The sequence below is a fragment of the Hemiscyllium ocellatum genome, chromosome 8, assembly GCF_020745735.1.
Source record: "Hemiscyllium ocellatum isolate sHemOce1 chromosome 8, sHemOce1.pat.X.cur, whole genome shotgun sequence".
Taxonomy (NCBI): Eukaryota; Metazoa; Chordata; class Chondrichthyes; order Orectolobiformes; family Hemiscylliidae; genus Hemiscyllium; species Hemiscyllium ocellatum.
In genome coordinates, this window is record NC_083408.1 from 17,756,754 (window position 1) to 17,776,665 (window position 19,912).

The 19,912-nt window shown below is 38.9% G+C and overlaps 1 pseudogene; it reads right to left on the reverse strand.

Annotated features, from left to right (window-relative positions):
• Window positions 1-356: 356 nt before the first annotated feature.
• Window positions 357-16,520, reverse strand: LOC132818030 (Ig heavy chain C region-like; annotated as a pseudogene).
• Window positions 16,521-19,912: the final 3,392 nt, after the last annotated feature.

Genomic DNA, 19,912 nt, shown 5'->3' on the forward strand with positions numbered 1-19,912 from the left:
ACATGAATTTTATAAGAATGTCCAATGGGGGGAATCAAGAATGCCAAGTTCAAAACTCGTGCTCTACCCTTGACATAAAATGGACATTGTCATATTTTGTCACAGAGGGGTGTGGGATCGATAAGGTAATTGACGGAATCCTGAAATGAGTGAACTTTACCCTGTCTCTGACCCAGTGTGTATCTGAGCCTAGAACATTAACTGCACAAAGCACTCCTCCTAGACCTGTTAATAATCTACTTCACAGATGGAATGTAAGTCAGAGTGGAAAACAATTAATTCAGCATTTAACTCACAACTGGAGAAAAAAAATCGTTATTACTTCTGTTGAATTATTAAATGCAACTTTGAGATTTTTATTGACATGAATTAACAGTGTCCATCAGTGCAAGTGAAATGTTTACGAAACTCGGTTTATCGCTGGATTTATCGACCGTTCTGTTGCTGATCTTCATTGGAATCGCTTCATGTCCCACCACACAGAAGTAAGAAGCACCGCTGGCCCACTCCTCCGCTGTAATGGATAACAGGCTGTACATGAAGAAGGAGATGTTGTCACTCTCCACCATCACCTCGGTGTTCTTGTAGTTACTGAGATTCACCGGCTTGTCATTGTTTGTCCACTTGACGAAGATCTCTCGGGGGGAGAAACCTCTCACTAAACAGGTGAAGGAAAGAAACCTCTGAGCGGAGATTTCTTCTGTTGGTGGCAGGAGAACCGACACTGACGGCTTCAGCGCATTAATCACTGCAGAATATTTGAGACAAATATAAATCAACCAAAAAAATCCTGAACCAATATCACAATTTCACTAAATATTAAAATACGCCATTTTTAATTTGGGGTTTATTCACTTCTGTTTTCTAAAGGAGCAGAATGGTACACATTCTGTTCGGTACAAAAAGTAAAGTTGAAGATGAAATTTGCCTCCATGTTTCCAGCCCACAACAAGGGCATTCTGTCCAATTGTCATTGCTGATGGTGACATCACAACCCAGGCTTCTTCCCACCTTATCTGACGTAATCAGAGTATAATATCCTTTGATCAATCGTTTTCTCTTCCTCAGCTAGCCTGCCTTCAGATACATCATTGGTGCTGCCAACGGTGTTTGTTCATTACCAATCAAAACCTGTCATTGATGTAACTGGATCTGGATGACACATGGGATGCTTTGTGTTTTCATTTCACCGCTCACGTTTCTCCTTGTGATACAGTCTCTCAGCGGAGTCGGTATATTCTGATGGTACACCACACATTCAAAAGTAACTCCACTCAGCCAGGCTTCAGTAGAAATGTCTAATTTGCTGATCACGCTGTCGGGATTCTGTCCAGGAAGGTCAGCAATCTCTGATTTCAGAGGCTTCTTTTCTTGTGTCCAGGTAACGTTGACTCCAGAAGGAAAATTGGACACAACGCAGGTTAACATCACTGTCGCCTCCAGTCAGACTTGCTGTATTGGCGGTGAGAGGATTTTAACGGTGTTAGCGTGGCACTCGGTATCTTCTGTAAAACAAAAATCAAAGTCAATGAAAAATGCCTCTTTATGATACAAACAGCCAATCTTTAGATTACTTCTTCACAGGGTGAAGACACCACCTTCCAAATGGCAACTCCAACCATTGTTGAAACAATGCTTACTATTGTTGAAGTATTTTGATTTGTGAAAGCATTTGTGATTACCTGTGACATAACCTGTATAATTATTCCTAAAGAACATTGGCTTTGAAACAATTGAAACCTGTGATAAAACTAAAATCATCGAAGATACCATCATGTAACCCATGGAATTAAGAATTTGTCTCTCACTTAACATCATCTATTGACACTTGTGACAAGAGTAATCTGAATATAATGAGTTCATTTCCATGTTCATGACCCTTGAGTGCAAATGCTGCTCGTCACGCTGACTGCCAAATCACATCCCAAATTTTGGACAAATTATAATAAATAATAACTATTTTCTTTGCAGAGTTCTGAAGTTTTACAGATTCGGTGAACAACCATCGAAATTCTGTTCATTATATTTAAAGTGATCGAAAATGCTTTGCTTTATTGGTGTGATGTCATTCTCTATTTCTGTCATTGTTCCTCGTGGGCTGAGTTTGGAGTAGTTCTGAAAACAAGACACTGAGTACAGCATTGGATATCGAGAAGGACACCCATCTCCCTAAGTCTTTCCCTCCATTCAGTTAGTTCATAACTTGTCTGTACTTTCATTTTATTTACCAAGCTGCATTTTTTACTTTCTTCATAGAACAAGGTAGATTAAAAAAACAAGCAAAAGCGTCTTAAATTAACCTACAAATGCGATGGAAATGTGCACTAGTTTTATAGACATCCACTAATCACTGTGCAAACATCACCACCCCAAACTGGGCTAAAGCAGCCTGTCTCGAGTTCCTAGTTCATTCATCCCTATTGTAGAACTCTTACCAGAATTTATTCTCCTGCCTCATCCAGTAATTACTGACAGTATCTTAAAGTTGCTCAGTGAGATCACGTTTAGCCCAGTTAATCAAATGTGATACATACTTGGTCTGTGGTCTGATCCCAAAAATGAAGTTAAAGAGCTCAGTGCCAGATAGAAATCGATGTCGTACAATGCCCAAGACTAACATTTCATTCGTGAGCAGGGAATGAAGTATTGAACGCATTTTGACTTATTTTCAAATAAGGGTCACTGCATATTTTAACCACGTCACTTTGAGACCACGACATCAAAAGACAAAGTATCAGAATAAGGCTGTTCGGCCAATCCATAGATGAGATCATAATGATGCTGGAAAAGCACAGCAGTTTAGACAGTATCCGATGAGCAGGAAATTCGACGTTTTGGGACAAAGCCGTTCTACTGTCTTCTCCCCATAATAAACAAGAGCCGATCTGTCTCTGGCTTGAATACACACAATTGGCCTGGCCTCTACATCCCTCTGGTTGAAGAAATTCCTCCCCATCTCAGTTCTAAACGGTGCCCCTTTGACCCTGAGACTGTGCCCTTGGGTTCTCGTATCGCCTACCAGTCAAAACATCTATTCGACGTTCACTCGACCTCAGTCACTCAGTATTTTCTATGTTTCAATCAGATATCTCTCCAGTATCCCCCCTCCACCCCCAAACTTATCCTTGAAGCGGCTACCAGGCAAGGATTCAGCACTCTGAATGCCTCTCCCAGCATGGCGAGGCAATAAACTATTTAACAAAGCTCACTGTCTATCTATCTATCTTCAACAGAGAGGAAGCATGCTTTTCTGACTTGCCAAAATGTTAAATTATGAGCAATGCTCATGCAACACTCAAACTGAAATGAGATACGTGGCATGTTAGGAAATGAGAAGCTGTACCGTGCTGTTTACTACGCCTGATAAATTAGTGTGTTTGATTCACATCAGAGTTCAGAATGATTTGTAGCTCCCTCAGAATGTTTCTCTTACCCTGAAGTGCGGTGATGTTTTTACTTTGAATGTTCCCTCATGAGTGACCTGACAGGTATAGACTGCGCTGTTGAACAATTCACCATATGGGACCATCAGCCGACGCGTCACCGAGAAGCTCCCGTTTGCCTCACACATGGGAGACGTGAAGAAGCCAGAATCCAATGGTCGGCCATTTTTCGCCAAATCACAGAGACTGACTTCGGATGGAAATCGATGATTGAACAGACGACGGTTGCAAACCTGCTGCCTGTGATTTATTCACTGAATCTCACAGTTAGGAGAAGAGTTTGTTGCGGCATATCTGGACCTTTAGGAAACGCATCGCATAAATTAGCTGACGAATTTCATAACAAATACAATCAGTTCTCCTGTATCAAGGTTTCTTGTGGTTAATGGATACAAGAATCATAATTGTGCAGAGTGCTGGAGAAGCTGGGATCCACACAGAAAGATCAGCAGGACAATGTGAAAGCCTAAAATTATAGGACACAGCAAGGGAGTCAAGGAGGCATAGAAACTAAAGGCTGGTTAAATCAGAAGGGAGATGCAACGTTGGATGGTATTCGTTTTAATGACAGAGTCTGATGAACAAGGCAAATGAATTACCGGCATAAATGAGGAAATGATGTGGTTGCTATCACGAAGACATATTAAGAGCGGGACAGGGTTGGCTATTCAATATTCCAGGATTTACTGCCGTCAGGCGAGACAGGGAAAGATGGAAAAGGATGGGGGCGGAAGGGGCGGAGGTGCCGTATAGAATGTTGCTTCTGCCTCACAGCGCCAGAGACACGGGTTCAATTCCCAACTCAGGCAGCTGACTGTGTGGAGTTTGCACATTCTCCCCGTGTGTGCGTGGGTTTTCTCCAGGTGCTCCGTTTCCTCCCACAGTCCAAAAGATGTGCCAGGTAAATTGGCCATGTTAAATTGCCCCTAGTGTTAGGTTAGGGGTATGGGTGGGTTGCGCTTCGGCGGGTCATTGTGGGCTTGTTGGGCCGAAGGGCCTGTTTCCACACTTTAAGTAATCTAATCTAATCTAATCAATTCTGACAACAGTATTTTAGGCTGTAAAGTGAAATGAAATCATGGATGCCTCCTCGAGCGACGGCAAGTGGGCAGAACTTCAAAACAAAAATACAGCAAACATAACTACTGGGAGAGCACGATAGGTCCAAAAGACCAAGTGCAGATACATGGGCAAATTTCAGAGAAAAGTAAATTAAATAGGGAATGAGAAAAGAGGTTTTTAACTTGCTCAGCGTAGGCTCTGATATTCATTATTGACAAAAGTTTAGAGGGAGCAGAATTCTGAAAATGCCCCCAGGAGAATATTTTAATAAAGTATGTGTTTAACACAGAGAATTTCAATACAGACTTTTCAAGGGTGGAATGAACCTGAACTTAACTTGAAGGAATGAAGTCAACCCAGTGGGTAAAACATCACTGGTGGAACACTTTGCAGACAGTGATCATAAATCTCCTGGATTCCAGATTGTTCTGGAAAGGGATAAAAATTGGTCCAAAGTTCTGAATCGGGAGGGGGGAGGCAGGGGAGGACAATGTTAATAAGATCAGGTAATGATTTGCCCAGAGTGGACTGGAAGCTGGCACTTAGTGGTAAATCTAAATCAGAGCAGTGTGACACATTTAAGAAAGAAATAAGAAAAGCACAAGAAGGATATTTCCCAGAAAGCCACTGCGTGGGATCAAGAATGCAACGGCCTCTGGACACCAAACGATATGGAGGGGGCGATAAAAACAAACTAAGGCGGCTTCTGGTCTGTAATGAAATCTGAAAACAATAGAAACTAGTATGGAGTACAGAAGGTTCAAGGGTGAGCTTGAAAGAAAGATGAATTAGAAGAGCAAATGGGAACATGAGAAAGTAATAGGAGTCAAAATAAAGGAAACTATTTTTAAAAGTTACAGGCTCATTCATAAAAGACTAATTGGGGAAACAGTAATGCACATCAAGTGTTATTATAAGACTGGAGCCGGAGGATTAGGTTGCTGTTGAAACGTATGTGTTGTGTCAGTATTCACTAGTAAGAGGGACAATGTAGGGTCAGAAATCATGGAGGAGTGTTGCGATGTACTTTCAGAAATTAGGACACATGACGTGATGTTCTGTGTTGTCTTGCTGGATGAAAAGTGGTTATATTTCCAGGGCAGATGAAATGTCTGTCAAGCTGTTGAGCAATGCAAAGGATGAAATTGTTGAGTCACTGACAATACTTTAGAATTCCTGTCTGGCCGCAGCAGTTGTACCAAGTGAGTATAAATCAGCCAATGTTGCAATGTTATGCAGTACAAAGTAAGGCATAAACAATAAAATCACAAGCTAATCTCAGTGCTCGGGAAACAATTGAGAAATGGAATTAGTCTTTATTTGGAAGATCAATCAACAATTTTCAGCACGGTTGTATTGAGAGGAAGTCATGTTTAACAATTTGATGGTAGTTTTCAGACAGATAACTCGATGTCCAGATGATAGCAATAATCAGAGCCAATGGGATCTGAGGTAATTTGCCAGACTGGATTCAGAACTGACTGAGGCGTGGGAGCAGAGGATAATGGTCATCTGCGTGACTGGAAATCTATGTCTCATGGTGTTCTGCAGGGATTGGTGTTGATGTCTTTGCTGTTTCTCTTATATACCAATGATTGTGATTCACATTTAGGACGGTTAGCCAGTAAATTCACAGATCAAAGAAAAATTGTCGTATTGGTAAGTCATGAGCACAATGGCTGTAGCTTGAAGGAGGATATACAAGGGTTGGTTCTATGCGAAGAGAAGTTGCAAATGGAAATTATTCTGGATAAATGTAACGTGATGTAAATCAGCAGAAGAAACTACAAGGTATTAGGTTTTGAATGGTCGAACCCTGGAAAGGACTGAGGATCTTTAGTGTACATACCCAACGATCCCCTATAGTACTGTGTCGTCTGGATAAAGAGGCTAAGAAGGTGGGGAGGATATTTGCTTTTATTAGCCTAGACATTGACAATAATGAGTAGGGAGATGATACTGGAACTTAATAAAACTCTGGTTGGGCCATACTAAAGCGTTGTGTGCATGTTATCGAAGGAATTTGATTACACTGAAGGCAGTATTGATGAAATTTGCCAGAATTTTGCCTGGGTTGGAGTGCTTAGGTTATGAAACTAGATAAGATAGACTGGGGTTTTCCTTGGAGCAGAGGAGAATTAGGGAGAAGATGATTGTGATATTTATGCCAAAATTAATTCCAGACAGGGTTAACTGGATAAGACATTTCCCCTTGATGGAGAGATCAATGCCTCAGAGGCACAGGGTGAAGGTAAGGCCAGGAGATTTAGAGTGGATCTCAGGGGAAATCAAAATTAAACAGAGGGTGGTGTGAGTCTGGAGCTCAGTGCCTATAAGTCATGAAAAGACTGAGCCCCTCATAATAAGTATGAAGTAATTAGATGCATCCTTGCAAAGGCAAGTCACACAAGGCAATGGATCAAGTGCTGGCACATGAGATTGGAATAGTTAGGTGTCTATTATTGATATGTGTGGACTGGATGGACCAAAGGGCCTTTCTCCTGTGTTGTATAAGGTGATTCAGTGAAAACGGTGATAAATAATGCCTTATTCATGTTAATCCCAGATGTTCTGTTTATCTCAGTTCCCACAGCACTTACCTGGACATGGCATTTCTTTGGTATTGTGTGACCCGTTGTGTTGAACCTCACAGCAGATTTTGCTGCGGCAATCTACCACTGACTCGGGCAGAGTTATCTCACTGCTCAGGGTGTAGGTTCCTTCTTGTTTCTCACTGATGGGTAATTCTTCAATTCAGTCGTGGTTAGCTCCCCACCTTTCTTCCAGGTTACCTTGGTGACGTCAGGGTATTAGTCCATCGCCAAACAACCAAAGATCACACAACCGTTGTTGTGCTCCTGACAAGAGGAGACGAGCCCATTAAGCGTGGCGGGAGACGGTGTCTCTACAATAGAATGACCAATTGATTTCACTGAACGAACAGAGCTCTTTCTTAATCACATAATGGGAATGAAGCTTCCCTCATGTTTAGTAAGGCAATCACACATAATATTTCTTTATTCCAGGGAAGTATAGTGTTAAATTAATGGAATATAATGGTTGGGATGTTTCAATTTGAAATTCTCAGAGATTTAAGGCTTACTTTCATGAGCAATTAATTCCAGCGTCATTGTGTCACTTGAAATACTCAGAGAAATGTCTTTCATAAATGGTGTCTCCCTTTGATTTGGGCAGTCGAATCATTAAATCTGGGATAGCTTTTGCTTGTTAATCACAGGTGTTAAAGTGTTTTAGCTAAAGGTCGGCCTGTGGATTTAGCTCACAGATGAATCATGACCTAAATAAGTGGTGGAACAGCTCGAGGGACTAAATGACCTCCTCTTGCTCCTACCTTCCTATCGTTGTGTCATTCATTAAGCTAGCACTGGTAATGACCACTTTTTATTAAAATATTTCAACAAATTAACTGTTTCACGCATGCTTTAAAAGAAAAACGTATGTTGATTATTTGGAACGGGATCATTGACATTCTCTAGTTGAGTGATCAAAATAACTTCCACCCAATTACAGCAGCCACTGCACTCTGGAGTGTGTTGTTACTTCATAATATCTCTTGGGAAACTGTAGCTTGAGATCAGGGCTCTCAAATTCAATGATTCTCTGATATTTAATATCTATGAACATTCGCAATTTGTTCAAATGCATCTTTTCTCTGAAGAACGTGTTTTATCGAACAGAACTTCTTTCAATGAAACAACAATCTTTAAATGCTAGAAAACCAAAATAAAGACAGAAATTTCGGAAGAAACACAGCAGGTCTGGCAGTTCCTGTGGAGAGAAAGCAATGTTAACCTTTCACATCTAGATATCCCCTCTTCGGCAAATTGTTTTCCTGTTTTTGGCACAAGAGCTCACACCTGTTGAGATAAACAAGAATTATGTTTGCTTGTCTCCTGTTGGGAAAAATGATTCTGAATAGAGGTACTGGATGGTCGGAGATAGCAATTGAAGACCAACTGGAAAGCTATCACCATCGGCTGCAAGTGTTGGATTCAGCAGAAACCCCACCGTACTGAGCAATAAAATTCAGCTACAGCACTGGTTTAATATACAATAAAACAGCCTAAGCATAATCTCATCAAATATGCTTCGAAAATGATTCATTCTGGATTAGTTATAAATGATATTGTTAGAACAGCAAGTCAAAAGCTGGGATGTTTTGGAGCACTTACTCCATTAACCCCATCTAGCGATGCCCAAATGTTTGTGAACAAATATTGATCCGGCAAAAGCTGCTAACCACAAAAATTCTGTTTAATATCTAAGTGACACAAGTCAGGACAGCGACTGAATAGATTTCACTGGCCTCTGTGAGTGGAATTCTCACATCTCAATCTGCTTTCTTGCACTGACGTAACCTGATAAGAGATGGTGTTAGATACGTCTCTAACAGGTTATAAGTGAACACAGGCCACCTGGCACAGAATCAGGGACCCTACTACAACATCGCAACAGACCTGAACTCAATGAGCTCGACACTATCACGGAGAACACAGTCCACCTGTTTGACAGTACATAAACCATGTTAGTTATTAACACATTCAACAACCAAGGATTGTTCCAGAACGTTTGAACAATGAAAGTAAAATTTCAACATTTATCCAAGAATACTTTGACAGCAGCTACGAATTGTTCAAGCTCTATGGGAATTAGAGAAAAATAAAACTGATAATTGCATTGCCATCAAATCACTGTCACTGGATTTCACCCTCGAACCCCCATCCTCTTTCCCCTGTAAATATTGCTGCACCAGTAGTCTTTTTCTACTTAGTTTGAAAAAGACTAAAATGTTTTGAATTGTAAAATGACTGTTGGCAGTGACATTAAAAGCTGATGTTAGGTTTTCAAATAATAAGATGAAAAAAATTCTGATTCTATATTGTGCCGCTAAACATGTCATGCACAACTGAGGCACATAGAAAATATCCAGCCTATTTCCCCCTGCCTCACTCAATCAAACATCTCTGGATGCCAAAAACCAATTTCAAAACTCTTGCTACCTGCCTTTTATTCATGAAATATTCGTTCTGATTGGAACAACATAGTCAGGGCTCTCAATTCTGAGGTACCTCATCGATTATTGCATTTTTGGCAGATAAAAGAGTTTTTGAACCTCGAGATGAAATTAAACTGTCTGAGATTCAGGTATCCTACCTATGCAATTTACAAATGGTCATCAGACGAACTAACCAGAGTATTAATGTGAACAAGAATGTGTTCACAATGACCATAAATAACCACTGAGTTAATAAACCTAATAAGTCAATGTATTGAACAAAATGATTGAGGAAATACTAAAGCACAGATCCGGAGGCAATGGATTATTCTCTAAATTATTTTTACATATTCTTAAAACATTTCTTGAACTGTGGAGATTTTTCATGCACTGCATAAAGTCAATACTGCATTCAAGTGTGAAAAGCATTTCTGTTGAAGAAACTAGGGCAAGTTTATTTTCTTGTTAACTGCTTTTAATGTACAAAAATGTTTAAAAAGATATAAATTGAAAACTTCTGTCTGGAGTTCCCCACTTTAACCGATGTCTAAGAAAATGTGGGCACTGTTGCCTCACAGATCAGGTACCCAGGCTCGGTTCCAGCCTCGGGTTACTGTCTGTGTGGAGTTCACACATTCTCCCCTATGTCTGTGTGCAGTTCCTCCCACAATCCAAAGATGTGCATGTCAGGTGAACTGGTCATGCTATATTGTCCATAGAGTTAGGTACATTTGTCAGGGGTAAATATAGGTTAGAGCAATGGTTCTGGGTGGGTTATTCTCCAGACGGTCGATGTGGACTTGTTGGGCCAAATGACCCGATACATACTGCAGAAAATCTAATCTAAATTATTGTCAAACTTAACTAATGTGAGCAGATTCTTTCCAATCGCTATATTGCAATAAATCGGTCAAATATATTAATTAAAATAAATATTACTCTATTTTCAGTGTATGAATAAACAATGTGCTCTGTTATCCTCTAGTTCATGTCTTCTGCAAAATTGTGAACTATGCACCGTCTGAACACATCGATGTAAATTGAATTCTCTGCTTTTGCAGCAAGTACTCCCATCGTTTTAAGGGTAGAGTTCCTCCAGTATGGAAACATGCCATTTGGCCAAACAATTCCACACTGACCCTCTTAACAGTAAGTAGACCAGCCAGACCCATTCAACCGAACTTACATTGACCTCTGACTAATGCACTCTAACCTAGACATCCTTGAACACACAATGGCTGTTCTAAATAGCAAAATCACCTGACCTGCACATCTTTGGAATGTGGGATGAAACCGGAGCACCCGAAGGAAACCCACGCAGACACAGGGAGAACGTGCAAACTCCACGCAGACAGCCACCCAAGGGTGAGAATAGAACCCAGGACCCTAGCGCTGTGAAGCAGCAGTGACAACCACTGAGCCACCACGATACCCTATGATTTCATGAGTGGATTATTTTAATTAATTCGAAATTTGGCCTTGGTCACATAATTCACTATAGCAGTTGCTTCCGAAAGAATGACTCTTCAGTTGATATTTTGTTGTAAAATGCAACTATTTATTTTAAACGGACAGATTGGACCCTCTAAAGCAGTGTGCAGATTAAATAATTCAGTTAATGTTTTATTTCTATCCTGCGAATCCAGTTTAATCAGGGACATATTAATAAACTCAAGTTACTTGTGAAAACGATCAAAGCAATGAAACTCATCTGTTCTTCATCAATCGAGCAGAATTTCCAAATTGTCATTCTAATGACCTTTTTCAGACAGAGAAATTATATGTCGTGTACAGCAGAATAAAAAGGTGTTTCTTTATCAATTATAACACTGTCGTGGCATTTTTGCTCAAGTGCAAGAATTATTAGAACATTATACTTTTGAAATTCTATTTATGACTTGTAAATTGATTATAGACAGACCTTGTGAATGAACGAGATAGTTGAGTTCTGAATGTGGATTGCAAAGCATGGATTAGATTAATCCTTAATTATTACTTCTCAGTAAAGATTGCACCCTAGGTTATCTGTTTCCCTTCATTTCCAAAATCTTAGCGATTTGCCTTTCACTTAATATTAGGCTTTATGGAATTTCAACTCGCATGCTGATTGCATTGAAGGAGGAACCTGCAGAGGTTCACTGTCACCAACCGTGTTAACATTGCAAAAGCAATGTAGAAACCAGAAACGGTTTCCCAAATATAACACAGTTAATGTCGCCGAAGCACATTCCCTTCTCAACAGAGCAAAGATCGCCAAGTCACAACCCGGTGTGTTTGCAGCAGAACTAGCTCTGCAAACATTTTCAACAAAACCAAGAACATGTTGTAACCTCACAAAAAAAACCCAAATTGAAGTCTAACAAAACTGCTCAGAATCAAGCAAACTTATGATTAAATTGAATAGAAAAAACAAGTCACAACCGCAGCCTTGTTTGTGAGGGGACTTAACACTTCAAGCTGTAACATTTCCGCAACAGTTCAAGTTATTTCCAACATGTACACCCTTCGTGATCATGACAATCTTGTGCAGCGTACAATAGAGCGGTGGAAGGCTTATCTGATTAATCACTTCGAGGTTAAAACAATATTACGTGAATGAACAAGTATTACCACATTATAATCTTATGTTCGTGTCAATTAAGTAATGTGATCAATTTTGCTGTATCAGATTTTAGTACCAAATTTTATTTTGAATAAGGCTACTCAAAACCAAATTGAGTTAGTTTACAATTAGAACGGAGATTTTTTTTAAAAGTCAATGCATTAAAAACTCGTTTCTTTGTCCATTTCTCATACTTCCATGTTTCTACCTTAAGTTGGTTTTCAGACAGTTACAAAAGGATGTAATGTTTTCAATCAAGCAGAGAAAAATATGTCATATGAGTTTAACAAATGCAGAAATGATTCGTGAAAAGCAAAGAATACCTCAAATAATGAGAATGGAAAGTAATCCAGAGAGACAATCTCCTTACCAGAAATAAAACAGCAATTGCAGAAATCATGAAAACGCAGATCAATTCTACAAACTAAATAAGAATCTAATCAACTCAATTTAACAGAATAAAAAAAAATAAAATCAGAATCCAACATCAGATTTAAATGAAACAAAATCGGAATTCAACCAATTCAATTCAACAGAATCAAATAAAACAATTTCAAAAGCCAATCAACGCAATTCAACAAAACCAAGTAAAAACAAAGTCAGAATGCAATCAACACAGTTCAAACCGAATCAACTGAAGCAAAGCCAAAATCCAATCAACTCATTTCAACAGAATCAAGTAAAACAAACTCAGAATCTAATCAACAGAATGAAATATAGCACCGCAAGAAAATTTTATGACAGTTTCTAACCTGCTTATCATCAACAAAATTAACAAAATCAATGAGAACATATTATCCTCGTAAGAACATTATGTATACGGGGAATATATTCAAGAAATGAATAATGATATTTTAGCATATTTTAATCATGGTTGGTAATATTTCGAACATTATTAAATTCTTAGTATTTGTTGTTGATAATAAAACTCACAGTCAGGTTGTCACTGACATTAGATAATAGTTATACTGACTGATTAAGAGACATTAGGTGTTTCAAGTAACCCAGCCACACAGAATGCCCAACTGATCAAAAAAAAGAGATACACCAAGCAACTGACTCCATCATCACCATTTTAACTATGTGCTGATCCTTAACTGAAGTCTAGAATCTGTCTGAACAAAAATCAATCCTTACCAAACCAAACTCAGCACAGAATCTGAGTTTCATTTAATTCGATATTAGTCACATGAATAGAAAGTTTTTAAAAAGTCACTAAGAAATTCAAAGTTCTTACCTGAAGTCACTAACACCAATTGCCCCTTGGCCCCAGTAATCAAGATAGTCACAGTGTTACATTCTCTGGACTGGGTCACAAAATAATTCGCTCTGCATAAAACAAATCAAAACTCTACCAATAGTTTAAGTTGTCAGAACCACAGGCAAAATAAATTCACAATAAGTCTTCACCACAGAATTGCACTATTAAATTCGGACGATTCTCGATAAATTTTAATACTGTTTAATATTTCACAGAGTAACACATGAGCTGATTCTCAAAATCCACAACTGGTGTATCAATAATTACCCAACACTTTTACAAATTAAATCGGGGTACTGGCATAAAACTCAACAGAACTAATACTGCACTGCAAGTTAAGACGTTTTGTAGACGGAATCACTGACTAGTTTCAAACAGTGGATGCTGAATAGATTTTTGTATTGATCATATTTGCAGTGTCACTCCAGCTATTCACTGTGGGACACGTTGTGAAAATACTGTAACAGATTGTAACTGTAAAATGCAGATAATCTCATCACTTCCTGGAAAGCAGTGATTCAGACTCCTCTAAAATGTATTCAGGGCATTATTTCAGCTTTTACTACTCATTGTATTTTGAAAGCTTGGAATACTTTTACAGGTTTGATCTGCATTTAACTTATCCATCAACACGAAGAAGCTACGAAAATATACATTTGTACAAACTAGCACTACTGGATTGCATTTAAGTTGCAACTAACATCATTTCTTGCTTCTGCCACGGTAGAAATCACCAACTTGAGACAAATCCTTGTCAGTGGTTTTTCTATGAGGATGTCTCTATGCACAACACTGCGACCCACTGTAGTATCACAATGATGTAGACCAGTACACTCATTCTCTGTTCTTTACTCGAGGTCTCAATGTTCATTTGAAAGAGCCATTTAGTACTGATCATGTTTAGAATTAATGCCATAGTTGACATAACAATTAGCTGTGATTTTCGGAGCTGTCAGATATATTAAAACTAACATTTTGTCCAAGCATTTAATTGATGGAAGTGTTAGCAGAACATACGACATACCCAAAACATTGTCCCATTGTGTCACCAGTTTGCTAGTTTAAATGGTACCTTTTCTTTTTGATAGCTTTGTAAGAGGCAGTGTGAGGTCTGCTTCAGATCGCCATTGGTATAATTGCATTTAAAATTCAAAATGACCGTCAGTTTATGATGGAATGACAAAATGTTCCGTCAGCTGTTTTTGAACGGGTCCAACCCTGTTTCCTCTCGCTGTGGCCTATTGCACAGTAATCGATGGGGGTGTCTTCGATCTTCAGGCTCCCCATGTCCGACGCGAAAATGTTGTTTGAAGTGTCTTTGGATACAGTAAATCGCCCCTTAATCGCAGGTACACAGTAATTGCTGGATTGACTATTGTACTAAATCAGCCAATCCAGAACCTGTCCCGGAACCTGTCGGACCCAGTGCACGTAGCCGCTGCCAAGATTGAACCCGCTGGTTTTTCAGATCAGCTTCTGGCTGCCTGCAGGAAGGCCAGGCTCTGCCTCTGGCTGAGTCAAAACAACCTCCGACTGCACACCTTTAAAATTAAAACAAATAAACCATGAGCATTAATGCTGATGGAATGATGGTTTTGTCTTTTACATACCTGTGGTAGACTAAAATTGAGACAGTAACGAAGAGAGACTTGAACAAAAAAATACTCTCATGATAAGAAAGTCAGTTACAAACTGAGAAAAAATGTCGACACAATCATTTTTGATAAATTGTGGGAAACGGTTCTGTCAAGATCTTTCTAAACAAAGCCGACCCAGGAGTGTTGAATTACAGTCCAGTGCCCAGGATTTATATAGCCATCGGAAGGGGAAGGCTTACAGCTTCCGCCTGTTGGTTTCCTGCTGGAGGCTGAGACTGGATCCTGGTATCAGTTTGCACAGCCCAAACACATGGGATCATGTCTTTACATGAGGTAACGCTTAAACATGAACATACACATCTTGGGATATTTGTTTTGCTGGATAGCATCTTTGGAATTTTTTGTTTCCAAATTGTGGAAGTAAAATTGAGTAGCTTCAGGTCTGTTTAACTTGATCGTTGCATGTATTTTGTTTAAAAAAAAAGCAAATTCAACTGGAAGTTAGCTCGCTTTATTTCTACATTAATTCACAAGCAGATAAAAATAAAATCAAAGTTCAAACATATTACCAGCTAGTCAAACAATTCAGCTTTTTTTTCCCCCGTGGACATTGCAAGTCCCTGTCGCACTACAAAATAACATAGAATTCATACGAAACATTTCAAAATTCACATTAGGCAACTGAATTCAAAGCGTGTCCAAAGTGATTATATTGAGAACATTCAATTCGACGTTAACTCCCTTTAATTCTACATTCAACCACAAGCAGATAAAGCTAAAAACGAACGTTGGCTAATATTATTAGCCAACAAAATTAGTGACTTTATTTTTGCTGTCACTCAAAGTCTCTCTCACATTACAAAATAACATACCATTTCTAATCTGCGTTTCTAAATTCCGTTTACACAATCTAATATGGAGCATGTCTAAAGTGATTATGTTCAGTATGGAAGTGTATGTCACTAAACAGTTTGGTCCTGGAGATTAGAAGCACCTCCTTACATTGCCGAATGTCTCTCCTTGCACCTTTATTTTTCAAATTGCTCCGACCCTAAAATGAACAGTAAAGGAAAGCTGTGTGCCTGAGAAACAAAATGCGAGTTGGCAGTGATAAATAACACCTAGATAAACTTTTGAAAGAGCACGAACGAGAACAGGTCAGTCCATACGTTTTTTTTTATAAATCCTCAACATTTAACCCATTGCAGGTAACCGTCTGGGTATATCAGGAATGTTTAGTTAAATTAGAGAATATTACAATAAGCGTTACCACAAATATAAATCATAAACAGTACAGTTTTCTGCTCACTGATAGCTCTGACAGGGGCAGTTAACTCATAAAAATCAGCAAATATTCGCCGGTACACGACACTAATATTAACCATGTAAAAAGGGCCCACACAGTTTTAATGAGCTGCATGAATCAGAGAATGGTACAACAAGTGATGTGAGTAAGAACCAATTCAAGTTTCTTAATTTGTTTTGAGATGGCAACAAATGTAATTGCAATGTGAGATTTTGGATCCATTGACTTCATATTCAGGAGCTTTAAAGATACTCAATAAACAGGCTGAACTAACCAGAACGTCATTGCATTCAATGTCCTGTTTTCTGATCAACATGCAGTGAATGCTGTATTCAGTGACTTTCCTTTTTAAACAAGAAATGCCAAGTGAAATGTGTCTGTTGTGAGTAAATGGGAAAATATAGTTTGTTTGGTAGGATTTTACTTTCGTTGATGCATTTTCCCTTTAATCGGCCAGATACAATAGTTGGCATCAATTAAGCTGACTGCAGAAAAGGTCCTTGAGTTTCCAGGTTCATTTACTGGAACCAAGTGAAGTTTCTGCAGTGGATCAAAGATATTTTGTCTCACTGTTGACCAGTTGTTGGAAAGCCAACTGCAAATCATAACCACCGTGTCCACAATGTTGGAGAAAACTTTATTTTTCAGCTGTGTAACTCGGAGAACTGGTCCCTTCTCTCATTGAAGGAAATATTCGCAGGGTCTCAGACATAACCTAAACATCAACAGTTCATTCGAGAATCACTGCAGCACTGTTCAATATTGAAATAATTTGATAAATAGTGATAGAGTTATGGAGTGATACAGCATGGTTGCAGACACCTCGGTCCAACCAGTCCATGCCAGTCATAATCTCAAAATAAACTAATCACACCTGTGTGCACTTGGCCCATATCCGTCCAAACATTTGATATTCAGTTATTTATCCAAATGTCTTCTATAGGTTGTAATTATCCACCACCAAATCATCCCATATACAAACCATTCTCTGTGTGAAAAGTTGTATCTGAAATCTTTTTTTAAAAAAAAATCTCCACTCATTGTAAAAACATGTTCCTTATTGTTGAAATCCCGCACTATAGGGAAATACGCCAATGTCCTCGTCAAAAACTGAACACAATCTCAGCTCCAAACATTTACAAAATATCACTATGGATCTGCCTTGAGTCCAAAAAAAGATTGTCCCCTTTCATCAATGATTTCTAAAATTTACTCGCATATCTGTTGTGAAGGACGTTTTCAAATAACTTCTGAAGTGCAAATGGTTCACATCAATCGGATTAAAGAAACTTTTACTGTGTTACTCCACATGCCAAAAAAAAACAAGCAAGTTTGTTGTCACGAATTGCTCTGAGGAAGTCTACGATGGAATCTTTTATCAAATAAAATCATTTCCAATGTTTTGAGGGCTCGTCTATCTTCTGTTCAATGGTCTTAATTTTAACTTGTGTCTGATTGCAGATGAAACTGGCTGATCTGGGTAAAAGTACATTTATATTATATGGCTTCAAACACCATATAATATAAATGTTCATGTCATTGCTGATTTATGGGAGAATGATGTGTACACCGTATCTGCTGAAATACCTGCAGTCCCCCCCTGAACCTTGTTCGCAGGTTCATTTGTTGCTCACAAACGCAACCAGACATCAGGGAATAGTGAACATCGCCCACCCCACCCCTCCACCTTCCCCCTCTGTACTTTGCACTTTGTGAAATCCGTGTTGTCAATAATCAGCAAAAAGAAAGGTTTTTTTATACTTTCTTAATTCATGTTGCTGATCTTGGCTGAAGAAAGGTATGTTGCTGTCAGCATTTCTGGGGAATATGTCTGCACTTTTTCATGTCAGTTTACAATGATATTAAGTCAAGAATAGTCAAAATGCCCTGAGAAACAACGTTTAGAAATGGGCGTATTAGCTCCTCAGGGCTGTACCAACTGTTTGAATAGTGATATAGTTCTGCCCCTACGTTTTCCCCATAAGTCAGGGTATACAGCATTGGAGATCGTAGCTATGTTGATAATGGATTAGACCCTACACAATGTTCCCGAATGTTCACTTCAAGTGCTATCACCGGCAGGGTTTTGGACAACATGCTATAAAGTGGGTGTTGGCTGGAAGGCTCTCTTTTCACGTGACACATGTACGATGGGTGAAGTGATCTCTCTCGGTCGTGAAAACTTTCTACTACTCTAAATTCATCTTTCCTACTTTGTCTCGTTCAGAGGCTCTAATTCACATGATACATACCTTAAATATTCCAAGCATTCGTTTCAATGAGATCAATACACTCCACCTGATAGTCTGGCTAGTGATGTTGAAATTAATGGTCTAATTAATGTTGCCAGATGATGCCTGGGACAACATCACATTATTCAACTAAAGTCAGCAATATACATTAACAATGTGAAAGGCACAAACTGTACTTTTACCCAGAGCAGCCAGTTTCATTTGCAGTCAGACACAAAATTCAGACCATTGCACAGAAGATCGACGAGCCCTCACAACATTGGAAATGATTTTGTTTGATAAAACAGTCCATCATAGACATGCTTAGAGCAAATCGTGACAACAAACTTGCTTGGTTTTTTTTGTGTGTGGGGCAACACATGAAATGTTACTGTATTCCAATTGATGTGAACCATTTGCACTTCAAGTTATTTGAAAACATCCTTCACAACAGATATGTGAGCAAATTATAGAAATCATTGATCAAAGGCACAATATTTTTGGGACTCAAGGAAGATCCAGAGTGATAATTTATAAATGCTTGGAGCTGGGATTGCTCTAAATTTTTAATTAAGACATTGGCATACAGTGTACAACTTCAGAATTCGCTGTAACATGAAACTCGTAACCACTGTGAACCAAGAAGGCGATGGTTCTGAATTTAACAAGTACCTAGCAAGGTTCATGGAATGGACCGACGAATGATACATGAAATTTAACAAAGGAATTTTTGAAATTATTAATTTAGCTAGGAAGAATGTAGAGGCACAAAATTCACATCTCTGTTTGCATTTCAATATACTATAAATTACTTTTCTATTATATCCTAAAATATTTGTGTCTTTGATCAATTTTAATCCACTCTATCTTGGTCCGGAGCAAACACAGTTTCTTTATTTTTTTCACTCAAGACTGTATACTGTATTTTTGCCTCAGTATTGACCAAACTCTGTTTGGTGCAGCTTATATCACTTGAGCTGGAAGTGAATCTCTCCACCTTATATTTCAAAATACTCTGTTTGTGCTTAGATCGAAATAAATCCTCTTTATGTTATCCCAAATTCAGGCTTGGCTATTTTGTATTGATTCATTGGAATTGAACAGGAATATGACTAGCCTGTTCTTGGTGGAGTGGAAGAGCGAGTTAAACTGATCAGTCACAGGGTCGTAGGGTTGGTTGGCGCAGGTGTCCCAGAGATGTTCTATGAAATGGGCCGCAATTTAGTGTCCTGTCTCCCTGATGCAGAGGAGACCACATCAGGTGGAACAGACACAGTGGATTACATTTATGGAAGTATAGATAAATTTCTCTGGGATGTGGAAGGATCATTTGGGGGCTTGGACGGAGGTGAGGTGGGAGGTTAGGGCACAGGTTTTGCACTTCCTGTGGTG